The 15,997-nt window shown below is 46.2% G+C and overlaps 1 protein-coding gene across 1 annotated transcript in view; it reads right to left on the bottom strand.

The window, feature by feature from the left end:
- LOC144493945 (dynein axonemal heavy chain 8-like) overlaps positions 1–15,997 on the bottom strand; it is a 1,745,965-nt gene that overhangs the window by 548,051 nt on the left and 1,181,917 nt on the right. The window lies entirely within an intron of this gene.

Below are 15,997 nucleotides of genomic sequence, written 5' to 3'. Positions count from 1 at the left end.
GAGAAGGCCTTGGCAGGTAGGATTAAGGAGAACACTAAGGCGTTCTATAAATATGTGAAAAGTAAAAGGATGAGACATGAAGGAATAGGGCCTATAAAGGTGAAGGCAGGAAAGTCTGTACGGAACCAGTAGAAATGGCAGTGGTGCTTAATGAGTATTTTGCCTCTGTTTTCACAGAGGAGAAGGACCTGGGTGGATGTACTGCGGGCTTGCGGTGGACAGAAAAGATTGAGTATATGGACTTTAACAAAGAGGTTGTGCTGGAATCTTTGAATGGCATCAAGATAGATAAGTCACTGGGTCCGGATGGGATGTACCCCAGGTTACTGTGGGAGGTAAGGGAAGAGATTGCAGAACCCCTGGCGATGATCTTTGCGTCGTCGATGGAGACGGGAGAGGTGCCGGAGGATTGGAGAATTGCGGATGTGGTTCCTATTTTCAAGAAGGGGAATAGGGATAGCCCAGGAAATTACCGACCGGTGAGTCTAACCTCAGTGGTAGGTAAGCTGATGGAGAAGATCCTGAGGGACAGGATTTATGAGCATTTAGAGAAGTTTAGTATGCTCAAGAATACTCAGCACGGCTTTGTCAAAGGCAGATCGTGCCTTACGAGCCTGGTGGAGTTCTTCGAAAATGTGACTGAACACATTGACGAAGGGAAAGCGGTAGATGTGGTTTATATGGATTTTAGCAAGGCGTTCGATAAGGTCCCCCATGCAAGGCTTCTAGAAAAAGTGAGAGGGCATGGGATCCAAGGTGCTGCTGCCCTGTGGATCCAGAACTGGCTTGCCCAAAGGAGGCAGAGAGTGTGTATAGATGGGTCTTTTTCTAAATGGAGGTCGGTCACTAGTGGTGTGCTCCAGGGATCTGTTCTGAGACCCTTGCTGTTTGTCATTTTCATAAATGACCTGGATGAGGAAGTGGAGGGATGGGTTGGTAGATTTGCCGACGACACGAAGGTTGGTGGGGTTGTGGATAGTCTGGAGGGATGTCAGAAGTTACAGAGGGACATAGATAGGATGCAAGACTGGGCGGACAAGTGGCAGATGGACTTCAACCCAGATAAATGCGTAGTGGTCCATTTTGGCAGGTCAAATGGGATGAAGGAGTACAATATAAAGGGAAAGACTCTTAGTACTGATGAGGATCAAAAGGACCTTGGGGTCCGGGTCCATAGGACTCTAAAATCGGCCCCGCAGGTGGAGGAGGTGGTTAAGAAGGCGGTTCAGAAGGCGTACGGTGTACTGGCCTTTATCAATCGAGGGATTGAGTTTCGGAGTCCGGGGATAATGATGCAGCTATATAAGACCCTCGTCAGACCCCACTTGGAGTACTGTGCTCAGTTCTGATCGCCTCATTATAGGAAGGATGTGGAAAAGATTGAAAGGGTGCAGAGGAGACTTACAAAGGTGTTGCCTGGATTGAGTGGCATGCCTTATGAGGATAGGCTGAGGGAGCTCGGTCTTTTCTCCTTGGAGAGACATAGGATGAGAGGAGACCTAATCGAGGTATATGAGATGTTGAGAGGCATAGATCGGGTGGACTCTCAGAGGCTTTTTCCCAGGGTGGAAATGGATGCTACGAGAATGACCAGGGTGAGGTTAGGGCCGGTCAAGGACAGTAGTGGGAACTTGTGTATGGAGTCAGTAGAGATGGGCGAGGTGATGAATGAATACTTTTCTTCAGTGTTCACCAAGGAGAGGGGCCATGTTTTTGAGGAAGAGAAGGTGTTACAGGCTAATAGGCTGGAGGAAATAGATGTTCGGAGGGAGGATGTCTTGGCAGTTTTGAATAAACTGAAGGTCGATAAGTCCCTTGGGCCTGATGAAATGTATCCTAGGATTCTGTGGGAGGCAAGGGATGAGATTGCAGAGCCTTTGGCGTTGATCTTTGGGTCCTCGCTGTCCACGGGGATGGTGCCAGAGGACTGGAGAATGGCGAATGTTGTTCCTCTGTTTAAGAAAGGGAATAGAAATGACCCTGGTAATTATAGACCGGTTAGTCTTACTTCGGTGGTTGGTAAATTGATGGAAAGGGTCCTTAGGGATGGGATTTACGACCATTTAGAAAGATGCGGATTAATCCGAGATAGTCAGCACGGATTCGTGAAGGGCAAGTCGTGCCTCACAAGTTTGATAGAATTTTTTGAGGAGGTAACTAAGTGTGTTGATGAAGGTAGGGCAGTTGATGTCATATACATGGATTTTAGTAAGGCGTTTGATAAGGTCCCCCATGGTCGGCTTATGATGAAAGTGAGGAGGTGTGGGATAGAGGGAAAGTTGGCCGATTGGATAGGTAACTGGCTGTCTGACCGAAGACAGAGGGTGGTGGTCGATGGAAAATTTTCGGATTGGAGGCAGGTTGCTAGCGGTGTGCCGCAGGGATCAGTGCTTGGTCCTCTGCTCTTTGTGATTTTTATTAATGACTTAGAGGAGGGGGCTGAAGGGTGGATCAGTAAATTTGCTGATGACACCAAGATTGGTGGAGTAGTGGATGAGGTGGAGGGCTGTTGTAGGCTGCAAAGAGACATAGATAGGATGCAAAGCTGGGCTGAAAAATGGCAAATGGAGTTTAACCCTGATAAATGTGAGGTGATTCATTTTGGTAGGACTAATTTAAATGTGGATTACAGGGTCAAAGGTAGGGTTCTGAAGACTGTGGAGGAACAGAGAGATCTTGGGGTCCATATCCACAGATCTCTAAAGGTTGCCAGTCAAGTGGATAGAGCTGTGAAGAAGGCCTATAGTGTGTTAGCTTTTATTAACAGGGGGTTGGAGTTTAAGAGCCGTGGGGTTATGCTGCAACTGTACAGGACCTTGGTGAGACCACATTTGGAATATTGTGTGCAGTTCTGGTCACCTCACTATAAGAAGGATGTGGAAGCGCTGGAAAGAGTGCAGAGGAAATTTACCAGGATGCTGCCTGGTTTGGAGGGTAGGTCATATGAGGAAAGGTTGAGGGAGCTAGGGCTGTTCTCTCTGGAGCGGAGGAGGCTGAGGGGAGACTTAATAGAGGTGTATAAAATGATGAAGGGGATAGATAGAGTGAACGTTCAAAGACTATTTCCTCGGGTGGATGGAGCTATTACAAGGGGGCATAACTATAGGGTTCGTGGTGGGAGATACAGGACGGATATCAGAGGTAGGTTCTTTACGCAGAGAGTGGTTGGGGTGTGGAATGGACTGCCTGCAGTGATAGTGGAGTCAGACACTTTAGAAACATTTAAGCGGTTATTGGATAGGCACATGGAGCACACCAGGATGATAGGGAGTGGGATAGCTTGATCTTGGTTTCAGATAAAGCTTGGCACAACATCGTGGGCCGAAGGGCCTGTTCTGTGCTGTACTGTTCTATGTTCTATGTTCTATGACACAGGTTTAAGGTGCTGGGGGGTAGGTACAGGGGAAATGCTCGGGGGAAGTTTTTCACACAGAGGGTGGTGGGCGAGTGGAATCGGCTGCCGTCAGTGGTTTTGGAGGCAAACTCAATGGGGATTTTTAAGAGACTCCTGGATGAGTACATGGGACTTAATAGCATGGAGGGTTATAGGTAGGCCTGGAAGGATATGTTCGGCACAACTTGTGGGGCCGAAGGGCCTGTTTGTGCTGTAGTTTTTCTATGTTTCTATGTTATTGATATCAAAAACAGATTGCACCTCCTCTCACCGGGCTTGTTTATGTGCAGATTAAAAAGGTTCTCTTGAATGCAGTTGAAAAATTTTATTCTTCATACTATTCACATAGCAATTGATATTAGGGCACTTGATGTCTCAACAGTTACTGCTCTGTTTTTTTTTCACTCAGAAATCTGTCAACATATTTACCCTGCCATCTTCAATGGCTTATGTCCATAAACACTGAGGTTCTTCTGTTCCTGCACCTCCTTTAATTTCTCCCTTTATTTTATGCTGTCTCACCATATTCTTCCTGCCAAAAATGAATCACCTCACACTTCTCTGCATTAAACTTCATCTGCCACTTGTCTGCCCATTCCACCAACATGTCTACATCATAGTCACAGAGTGTTACAGCAGAGAAAGAGGCCCTTTAGCCCATAATGTCTGTACCGGCCATCAAGCACTTATCTATTTTAATCCCATTTTGCAGCCCTAATCTAAATGCTCCTTAACTGTTGTGAGGGTTCCTGCCTCAACCATTTTTTCAGGCAGTGAGTTCCAGATCCCCACCAATGTTCCTCAAATCCCCTTTAAATCTCCTGTCCTTAAATCTATGCCCCCTAGTTATTGAGTCCTCTACTAAGGAGAAAGATTCCTTCCTATCTACCCCATCTATGTGACTCAATTTTTTACACCTCGATCAGGTCCCCCTCAGCCTTCTCTGTTCTAAGGAAAACAACCCCAGCTTAAACAGCCTTTCTTCATAGCTGAACTGCTTTAGCAAGAGCAACATTCTGGTCAATCTCCTCTGCAAACATAGTGCAAACATATCCTTCCCATAGTGTGATGACCAGAACTGCACACAGTAGCGTAACAAGCATTTTATACAGCTCCATCATAACCTCCCTGCTTTTATATTCTACACCTCGGCTAATAAAAACAAGTATCCTATATGCCTTAACCTGATCCACCTGTCTTGCTGCTTTCAGAGATTTTTGGACATGCAGTCCAACAAACAACAGACCCAGTTAGCTAAGTGGCAGGTATCTGTCAATCAATTGAAGCCTGATTAGGGCCTCAATAGGTGTGAACACTTAGGAATTTTAGACTCGTGTGTGAGTCATCCCAGCTCACCTCAGTTGCATATTAGGCAGTGGCTTTAGCAAGTCATAGAGGCTGACAGCATGAAAACAGGCCCTTCGGCCCAATTTGTCCATGCCGCCTTTTTAAAAAATCCCTAAACTAATCCCAATTACCTGCATTTGGCCCGCATCCCTCTATACCCATCTTACCCATGTAACTGTCTAAATGCTTTTTAAAAGCAAAAATTGTACGCGCCTCTACTACCACCTCTGGTAACTTGTTCCAGACATTCACCACCCTCTGTGTGAAAATATTGCCCCGCTGGACACATTTGTATCTCTCCCCTCTCACCTTAAACCTGTGCCCTCTAGTTTTAGACTCCCCTATCTTTGGGAAAAGATATTGACTATCTATCTGATCTGTGCCCCTCATTATTTTATAGACCTTCAAAAGATCACCCCTCAGCCTTCAACGCTCCAGAGAAAAAAGTCCCAGTTTAACCAGCCTCTCCTTATAACTCAAACCATCAAGTCCCGGTAGCATCCTAGTAAATCTCTTCTGCACCCTTTCTAGTTTAATAATATCCTTTCTATAATAGGGTGACCAGAACTGTACACAGTATTCCAAGTGTGGCCTTACTAATGTCTTGTACAACTTCAACAAGATGTCCCAACTCCTGTATTCAATGTTCTGACCGATGAAACCAAGCATGCTGAATGCCTTCTTCACCACTCAGTCCACCTGTGACTCCACTTTCAAGGAGCTATGAACATGTACCCCTCGAACTCTTTGTTCTGTAACTCTCCCCAACGCCCTACCATTAACTGAGTAAGTCCTGCCCTGGTTCAATCTACCAAAATGCATCACTTCGCATTTGTCTAAGTTAAACTCCATCTGCCATTTGTCAGCTGCCATTTGTCGGCCCAATTGATCAAGATACCGTTGCAATTGGAGATAACTTTCTTCACTGTCCACTATGCCACCAATCTTGGTGTATTCAAAATAGAAACCTAATTATTGGCATTTTCTGTTTGAACTATAATACAGGACTACAGCCCAGTGTATATTATAATAGACCTCCGGGGTTCATTTTAATCTTGTAGAGGTTTCGTTTCTAGATCTGCAAACTTACTAACCATGCCCCCAATATTCTCATCCAAATCATTAATATAAATGACAAATAACAGTGGACATAACACTGACCCCTGAGGCACACTGCTGGTCACAGGCCTCCAGTTTGAAAAACAATTCTCTACAACCAACCTCTGGCTTCTGTCATCAAGCCAATTTTGTATCCATTTAGATACCTCACCCTGGATCCCGTGTGATTCAACCTTATGCAACAACCTACCGTGCGATACCTTGTCAAAGGCCTTGCTAAAGTCCATGTAGACAACATGAACTGCACTGCCCTCGTCTACCTTCTTGATTACCCCTTCAAAAAACGCAATCAAATTTGTGAGACATGATTTTCCACTCACAAAGCCATGCTGACTGTTCCTAATCAGTCCTTGCGTCTCCAAATGCCTGTAGATCCTGTCTCTCAAAATACTTTCCAACAACTTACCCACCACAGATGTGAGGCACACCCAGTGGGAGAGAGACTGCAGCCAGAGTGAGTGGGTTCAGCCAGAGTGGGTATTCGGTGCCGAGCAGGAAGAGGTGCTCATCTTCGGGAGAGGCGGACCTGCAAGGGAGATCTGAGGGCAAGTGACAGCTGGAAGGAAATCGAACCATGCCATCACAACCAGCAGGTCAGCGATTGGTTGGTGACTGGTAAGTAATTTTTTCTTTTTGTTTTACTCTTGGCATTATAGTTGTTGTACACTACAATAGTGTTTCCATGTAATTTCTGTGGTTTATAGTTTGTAAAGGTTATATTCGGTAGTAACAAGGAGCAAGAAAGAAGGGCCCCAGAGAATTGGATATAATCTGAAACAAAACATCTTTGAAGGGTAAGACATGACAGGATTACTCCAAGCTGTGGTTTGTTCCTCTTGCTCCATGTGGCAGGCTGGGGACAGTTCCAGTCCCCTGGGTCAGCATGTGTGCAGGAAGTGTCTCCAGTTACAGCTCCTGGAAGCTTGAGTTTCAGAACTGGAGCGGCAGCTGGAGACACTGTGGAGCATCCGCGAGTCAGAGCATTGTGGATAGCACGTTTGGAGAGGTGGTCACACTGCAGGCTCAGACTCCACAGGCAGGAAGGGAATGGGTGACCACCAGACAGAGCGAGAGAGATAGGCAGGTAGTGCAGGAATCTCCTGTGGCCATTCCCCTGCAAAACAGATATACCGCTTTGGATACTGTTGAGGGGAATAACCTCTCTGGGGAAAGCAGCAACAGCCAAACTCGTTGCTCCATGGTTGGTTCTGCTGCAGAGGGGAGGGGTAGAGAGTGTGCCAGTGCAATATAGGGGATTCAGTTGTAAGGGGCATAGACAGGTGTTTCTGTGGCTGCAAATGAGACTCCAGGATGGTAAGTTGCCTCCCTGGTGCTAGGGTCAAGGATGTCTTGGAGTGGCTGCAGACATTCTGAAGGGGAAGGGCGAATAGCCAATGGTTGTAGTACACATTGGTACAAACGACATAGGTAAAAAATGGGATGAGATCCTAAAAGCAGAATACAGGGAGCTAGGAAGAAAGTTAAGAAATTGGACCTCAAAGGTAGTCATCTCAGGATTACTACTGGTGCCACGTGCCAGTCAGAGTAGAAATGACAGGATATATCGGATAAATATGTGGCTTAAGAGATGGTGTGAGGGGAAGGGTTTCAGATTCCTGGGGCATTGGGACCGGTTCTGGGGGAGGTGGAACCTGTACAAATTGGACGGGTTACACCTGGGCAGGACTGGGACTGATGTCTGAGGGGGAGTGTTTGCGAGAGCAGTTGGGGAGGGTTTAAACTAATATGCCAGGGGGATGGGAACCTATGTAAGGAGGGAGCAAGGAGAAAAACAAAAGGTAGAAAAGGGAATAAGAAAAGTGATAGACAGAGAAACAAAGGACAAAGTTGAAACAGGGTTGTGGAAAAAAGTACTGGGATCAAGACAAGCAACGTTAAAAAGACAAGCTTAAAGGCTCTGTGCCTTAATGCGCGGAGCATTTGCAATAAAGTGGATGAACTAATTGCGCAGACAGATATAAACGGGTTCGATATAATTGGGATTACGGAGACATGGCTGCAGGATGACCAGGGATGAGAATTGAATGTCCCAGGGTATTCAATATTTAGGAAGGACAGGCATAAAGAAAAAGGTGGTGGAGTGGCACTGCTGGTTAAAGAGGAAATTAACACAATAGTGAGAAAGGATATTGGCTCTGACAACGTGGAGTCTGTATGGATGGAGTTGAGAAATACCAAGCGGCAAAAAACATTAGTGGGTGTCATATATAGACACCCAAACTGCAGTGGTGATGTTGGGAATGGCATTAAACACAAAATTAGAGATGCTAGTGATAAGAGAATATCGATGATCATGAGTGATTTTAATCTGCACATAGATAGGGCAAATCAAATTTGCCACAATGCTGTAGAGGGGGAATTCTTGGAGTGTATACAGGATAGTTTTCTTGACCAATATGTGGAGGAACCAACTAGAGAGCAGGCCATCTTAGACTGGGTACTGTGTAATGAGAAGAGAATCATTGCCAATCTAGCTGTACGAGACCTCTTGGGGATGAGCGACCATATCATGATAGAATTTTTTATCAAGATGGAGAGTGAAGTAGTTGATTCAGAGACTAGGGTGCTGAATTTTAATAAAGGAAATTATGAGGATATGAGGCGTGGGTTGTCCTTGATAGATTGGGGAGTGTTATTTAAAGGGATGACAGTGGATAGACAATGGCAAACATTCACGGAATGCATGGGGGAACTGCAGCAACTGCTTATTACTGTCTGGCACAAAAGCAAAATGGGTAAGAGAGCCAATCCATGGCTTACAAAGGAAATTAGAAAGAGAACCCAATCTAGGAAGAAGCATACAGATTGGCCAAGAAAAATAATAGGTCTGAGAATTGGGAGCAGTTTAAAATTCAGCAAAGAAGGACCAAGGGATTGATTAAGAAGGGGAAAGTACAGTACGAAAGTAAGCTTGCAGGGAACATAAAGACTGACACTAAGAGTTTCTATAGAAAGGTGAAGGGAAAGAGGTTGGTGAAGACAAATGTAGGTCCCCTACAGATAGAAACAGGGGAATGTATAATAGGGGACAAAGAAATGGCTGAGCAGCTGAATACATACTTTGGTTCTGTCTTCACAGAAGAGGACACAAATCAGATGCCAGAAATGTTGGAGAATGCAAGATTTAGTGAGAGGGAAGAACTGAGGGAGATCAATATTAGTGCTGGGAAAGTTGATGGGATTGAAGGCGGATAAATTCCCAGGGCCTGATAATCTATCTCCCAGAGTCCTGAAGGAAGAGGCTCCAGAAATAGCAGATGCATCGGTGGTCATCTTCCAGGATTCTATAGACTTTGGAACAGTCCCTGCAGGTTGAAGGGTAGTGAATGTCACTCCAATATTCAAAAAGGGAGGTAGAGAGAAAACAGGGAATTATAGACCAGTAAGCTTAACGTCGGTATTGGGGAAAATTCTCGAATCCATTGTCAAAGACTTTATAGCAGAGCATTTAGAAAGCAGTGGCAGGATCAGACAGAGTCAGTATGGATTTATGAAGGGGAAATCATGCTTGACCAATCTGTTGGAATTCTTTGAAGATGTAACGAGTAGAGTTGACAAGGGGGGACCAGTAGATGTGGTATATTTGGACTTTCAGAAAGCTTTTGATGAAGTCCCGTATAAGAGATTATTGTGCAAGATTAAAGCGCATGGGATTGGAGGAAGTGTATTGAGATGGATAAAAATCTGGTTGGCAGAGAGGAATTAATGGGTGCTTTTCAAATTGGCATGTAGTAACTAGTGGGGTGCCACAGGGATCGGTGCTGGGACCCCAGCTATTCACAATATAGAACATAGAAAAAATACAGCACAAACGGGCCCTTCGGCCCACAAGTTGCGCCGGCCATGTCCCTACCTACCTAGGCTTATATATAGGCTTACCTATAACCATGTACTCATCCAGCAGTCTCTTAAAAGACCCTATCGAGTTTGCCTCCACCACCACTGACGGCAGCCGATTCCACTAACCCACCACCCTCTGAGTGAAAAACTTACCCCTGACATCTCCTCTGTACCTACTCCCCAGCACCTTAAACCTGTGTCCTCTCGTAGCAGCCATTTCAGCCCTGGGAAAAAGCCTCCAAGAATCCACCCGATCTATACCTCTCAACATCTTGTACACCTCTATCAGGTCACCTCTCATCCTTCGTCTCTCCAAGGAGGAAAGACCGAGCTCCCTCAACCTATCCTCGTAAGGCATGCCACTCAATCCAGGCAACATCCTTGTAAATCTCCTCTGCACCCTTTCAATCATTTCCACATCCTTCCTGTAATGAGACGACCAGAACTGAGCACAATACTCCAAGTGGGGTCTGATGAGGGTCTTATAAAGCTGCATCATTATCTCCCGACTCCTAAACTCAATCCCTCGATTGATGAAGGCCAGCACACCATACGCCTTCTTAACCACCTCCTCTACTTGCGAGGCCGATTTAAGAGTCCAATGGACCCGGACCCCAAGGTCCTTCTGATCCTCTACACTGCTAAGAGTCTTACCCTTGATATTATACTCCTTCATCCCATTTGACCTGCCAAAATGGACCACTACACATTTATCCGGGTTGAAGTCCATCTGCCACTTCATCTGTTGCATCCTATCTGTGTCATGCTGCAGCTTCTGACATTCCCCCAACCTATCCACAACACCACCAACCTTCGTGTCGTCGGCAAACTTGCCAACCCATCCCTCCACTTCCTCATCCAGGTCATTTATGAAAATGACAAACAGCAAGGGTCCCAGAACAGATCCCTGGGGCACTCCACTGGTGGCCGGCCTCCATTCAGAAAAAGATCCATCTACAACCACTCTCTGCCTTCTGCAGGCAAGCCAGTTCTGGATCCACAAGGCAACAGCCCCTTCGATCCCATGCCCTCTCACTTTCTCGAGAAGTCTTGCATGGGGGACCTTATCAAACGCCTTGCTGAAGTCCATGTAAACCACATCTACCACTTTTCCTTCGTCAATGTGTTTAGTCACATTTTCAAAGAACTCCACCAGGCTCATAAGGCACGATTTGCCTTTGACAAAGCCATGCTGACTACTTTTGAGCATACTAAACTTCTCTAAATGTTCATAAATCCTGTCCCTCAGGATCTTCTCCATCAGAGAGGTTAGACTCACCGGTCGGTAATTTCCTGGGCTATCCCTATTCCCTTTCTTGAATATAAGAACCACATCCTCAATCCTCCAATCCTCCGAAACCTCTCCCGTCTCCATTGACGATGCAAAGATCATCGCCAGAGGCTCTGCAATCTCTTCTCTCGCCTCCCACAGTAACCTGGGGTACATCCCATCCGGTCCTGGTGACTTATCTATCTTGATGCTATTCAAAATTTCCAACACATCCTCTTTCTTAATGTCCACAGACTCAAACTTTTCAGTCTGCCTCAATCCTGTAGTACAACCACCCAGGTATTTTTCCACCGTGAATACCGAGGTAAAATATTCATTAAGCACCTCTGCTATTTCTTCCGGTACTGTACAGACTTTCTCACCTTCACCTTTTATAGGTCCTATTCCTTCACATCTCATCCTTTTACTCTTCACATATTTATAGAACACCTTAGGGTTCTCCTTAATCTTACCTGCCCAGGCTTTCTCGTGATCCCTTCTGGCTCTCCTAATTTCTTTCTTACGTCCCTTCCTACAAGCCGTATACTCATCTAGATCCCTATCATCATCTAGCTCTCTGAACCTTTTGTACGCTTTCCTTTTCTTTTTGACTAGGTTCAGCGCAGCTTTCGGGCACCACGGTTCCTGTAACCTACCAACACCTCCCTGTCTCATTGGATCGTTGTCATGCAGAACTCCAGACAAACATTCCTTGAAAATCTGCCACCTTACTTCAGTAGAACCATAGAACCATAGAAAATTACAGCTCAGAAACAGGCCTTTTGGCCCTTCTTGTCTGTGCCGAACCATTTTATGCCTAGTCCCACTGACCTGCACTTGGACCATATCCCTCCACACCACTCTCATCCATGAACCCGTCCAAGTTTTTCTTAAATGTTAAAAGTGACCCCGCATTTACCACTTTATCCGGCAGCTCATTCCACACTCCCACCACTCTCTGCGTGAAGAAGCCCCCCCTAATATTCCCTTTAAACTTTTCTCCTTTCACCCTTAACCCATGCCCTCTGGTTTTTTTCTCCCCTAGCCTCAGCGGAAAAAGCCTGCTTGCATTCACTCTATCTATACCCATCAAAATCTTATACACCTCTATCAAATCTCCCCTCAATCTTCTACGCTCCAGGGAATAAAGTCCCAACCTATTCAATCTCTCTCTGTAACTCAGCTTCTCAAGTCCCGGCAACATCCTTGTGAACCTTCTCTGCACTCTTTCAATCTTATTTACATCCTTCCTGTAACTAGGTGACCAAAACTGTACACAATACTCCAAATTCGGCCTCACCAATGCCTTATATAACCTTACCATACTTTTCCTTACTTTTCCTCGAGAATGCCTCCTTCCAATTTACGCCTCTAATCTTCTGCCTGATGGCTTCATATTTCCCCTTACTCCAGATAAACACTTTCCTCGCTTGCCTGATCCTATCTCTTTCCAATGCTAGCGTAAAGGAGATAAAGTTACGATCACCATCCCCAAGATGCTCCCCCATTGAGAGATCTGGCACCTGTCCAGGCTCATTAGCCAGTACCAGATCGAGTACAGCCTCTCCTCTTGTAGATTTATCCACAAGCTGTGTCAGGAAACCCTCCTGAACACACCTCACAAACTCCTCCCCATTCAAACTGCGCGCAGTTCTGGTCACCTCATTACAGGAAAGACGTTGAAGCCATTGAAAGGGTGCAGAGGAGATTTACAAGGATGTTGCCTGGATTGGGGGGCATGCCTTATGAGGATAGGTTGAGGGAGCTTGGTCTCTTCTCCCTGGAGAGACGAAGGATGAGAGGTGACCTGATAGAGGTTTACAAGATGTTGAGAGGTCTGGATAGGGTAGACTCTCAGAGGCTATTTCCAAGGGCTGAAATGGTTGCTACGAGAGGACACAGGTTTAAGGTGCTGGGGGGTAGGTACAGAGGAGATGTCAGGGGTAAGTTTTTCACTCAGAGGGTGGTGGGTGAGTGGAATCGGCTGACGTCGGTGGTGGTGGAGGCAAACTCGTTGGGGTCTTTTAAGAGACTTCTGGATGAGTACATGGGATTTAATGGGATTGAGGGCTATAGATAGGCCTAGAGGTGGGGATGTGATCGGCGCAACTTGTGGGCCGAAGGGCCTGTTTGTGCTGTGGCTTTCTATGTTCTAAACCCCTTACCCTCGGGATATTCCAATCGATGTTTGGGAAATTAAAGTCTCCCATCACGACAACACTGTTATTGCGACATCTCTCCAGGATCTGTTTCCCTATCTGCTCCTCAACATCCCTGTTACTATTGGGCGGCCTGTAGAAAACACCCAGCAAAGTTATCGACCCCTTCCCGCTCCGAACCTCCACCCACAGAGACTCTGTAGACAATCCCTCTACGGCTTCCACCTTCTCTACAGCTGTGACACTATCCCTGATCAGCAGTGCCACTCCCCCCCCTCTTTTGCCTCCCTCTCTGTCCTTTCTGAAACATCTGAAACCCATTCGTTTCAAAGATTTTCTCCAACTAAAGTTTATTTATTAGTCACAAGTAAGGCTTACATTAACACTGCAATGAAGTTACCGTGAAATTCCCCTAGTCGCCACCTGTTCGGGTCAATGCACCTAACCAACACATCTTTCAGAACGTGGGAGGAAACTGGAGCACCTGGAGGAAAGACACGGGGAGAACGTGCAAACTCCACATAGACAGTCACCCAAGCTGGGAATCGAACCCAAGTCCCTGGCACTGTGAGGCAGCAGTGCTAACCATTGTGCCACCGTGCCGTCCTATCAATTAATAACCGAGTTATCAGGGAAGCTTGCCGGGCAAGTTAAATCATTTTTAACAATTGGCACTCTGGTTATAAAATTCTTTTTTCTATCTGTCTATGGTGTATAGAATGGCAAGTTTTGAGCACTCTCCCACCGGGTTTTTTGATTTGATTTATTATTGTCACATGTATTAACATACAGTGAAAAGTATTGTTCTTTTGCACGATAGAGACAAAGCATACCGTTCATAGAGAAGGAAACGAGAGAGTGCAGAATGTAGTGTTCCAGTCATAGTTAGGGTGGAGAGAAAGATCAACTTGATGCAAGGTAAGTCCATTCAAAAGGCTGATGGCAACAAGGAAGAAGCTGTTCCGAGACTCCCGTCTGCCTCAGCAAAAACGCCTGTCCGACTCCCTTACTGTTGAGTCCCCGATTAATATTGCTTTCCTCCTCCTTTCCTTAGCCCTCTGAGTTACAGGGCCGGACTCTGCTCCAGAGACACGGCCACTGCTGCTTCCCCCAGGTGGGCTGTCCCCTCCAGCAGTACTCAGACAGGAGTACTTATTGTGAAGGGGCACATCCACCGGGGTCCTCTCTATCACCCGAGCTTTCCCCTTCCTGGACGTTACCCACTTGTCTGCCTCTGGTGGCCCTGGTGTGACCACCTGCTGATAGCTCCTGTCTATCACCTCCTCATTTTCCCTAACCAGACGCAGATCGTCGAGCTGGTCCCTTAGGAACCGCAGCTCGACACACCCGTCACAGATGTGGACGTCCGGGAGGCCAGGAGCCTCCAGGACCTCCCACGTCCTACATTGGGAACAACAGCCTGGCCTCACACTCATAATTTCCCTTCTTATTTCAAGGAACACAGAGGAACGTACTTAAGAATTAAACTTACCCCGTCTCGCCCTTTCCGCCTAAGCCCTTAGAGCCAAAGCCCTTCAGCTCTCACTCTGCTCCCTTCTCACTCTGCTGCCCGCTTTCAACGCTGCCCGCTGGATACTGCGGCCTGCTTTTTAAACCGCCCGCACGCTTAAAAAAAAAACAAAATGCCTTCCCAGGTCGCTTTTCAAATTTAAACTACTACAACAAGAAACTCTGTGAAAAAGTAAGTAAAAATAATCAATTTCTTACCCCTTTAGTTGAACTCACAAATCGCTCCTCTCTCCTTTGCTCCGGTCGAACAATGAGGATGCTCACCCCAGGTAATTAGCTTATATTAATGATTTGGATGAGGGAATAAAATGTAACATCTCAAAGTTTTGCAGATGATACCAAGTTGTGTGGGAGGGTGAACTGTGACGAGGATGCAGAGATCCTTCAGCATGATCTGGACAGGTTGGGTGAGTGGGCTAATCAATGGCAGATGCAGTATAATTGGGATAAATGCGAGGTTATTCACTTTGGAAGCAAAAACAAGAAGGCAGATTACTACTTGAATGGCTGTAAATTTGGAGAGGGGAGTGTTCAGCGGGACCTGGGTGTCCTTGTGCACCAGTCACTGAGTGTAAACATATAGGTGCAGCAGGCGGTAAAGAAGGCAAATGGCATGTTGGCCTTCATTGCGAGAGGTTTCGAGTGAGGAGCAGGGATGTGAAGTTGAAACCATACAGGGCCTTGGTGAGGCCACACCTAGAGTATTGTGCGCAGTTTTGGTCTCCTTTTCTGAGGAAGGATGTTCTTGCTCTCGAGGGAGTGCAGCGAAGGTTTACCAGGCTGATTCCAGGGTTGGCGGGACTGATGTATAAGGAGAGATTGACTAGGTTAGGATTGTTTTCACTGGAGTTCAGACGAATGAGGGGGAATCGCATAGAGACTTTTAAAATTCTAACAGGTCTAGACAGGGTAGATGAAGGGAAGATGTTCCTGATGGTGGGGGAGTCCAGAACCAGGGGTCACAGTCTGAGGATTCAGGGTAGACCATTTAGGATGTAGATGAGGAGACATTTCTTCACCCCTGAGTCTGTGAAATTCATTACCACAGGAAGTGGTTGATACCAAAACATTGAATGCATTCAAGAGGTGGCTGGATGTAGCACTTGGGGCAAATGGGATCAGAGGTTATGGGGAAAAAGCAGGATTAGGCTATTGAGTTGGATGATCAGCCATGACCTTAATGAATGGTGGAGCAGACTCGAAGGGCCAAATGGCCTCCCCCTGCTCCTATCTTCAATGGTTCTATGTTTCTGTGTCCCTCTGGTCCTCTACTTTGTTCAGTTGAGGAGTCTGTTAAGATGTCATCCCCCCTTACTG

The sequence above is a fragment of the Mustelus asterias genome, chromosome 5 (assembly GCF_964213995.1).
Source record: "Mustelus asterias chromosome 5, sMusAst1.hap1.1, whole genome shotgun sequence".
Lineage (NCBI taxonomy): Eukaryota > Metazoa > Chordata > Chondrichthyes > Carcharhiniformes > Triakidae > Mustelus > Mustelus asterias.
Note: the sequence above shows the minus strand (reverse complement) of the source record. Positions and strands in the feature narration are given on the sequence as shown.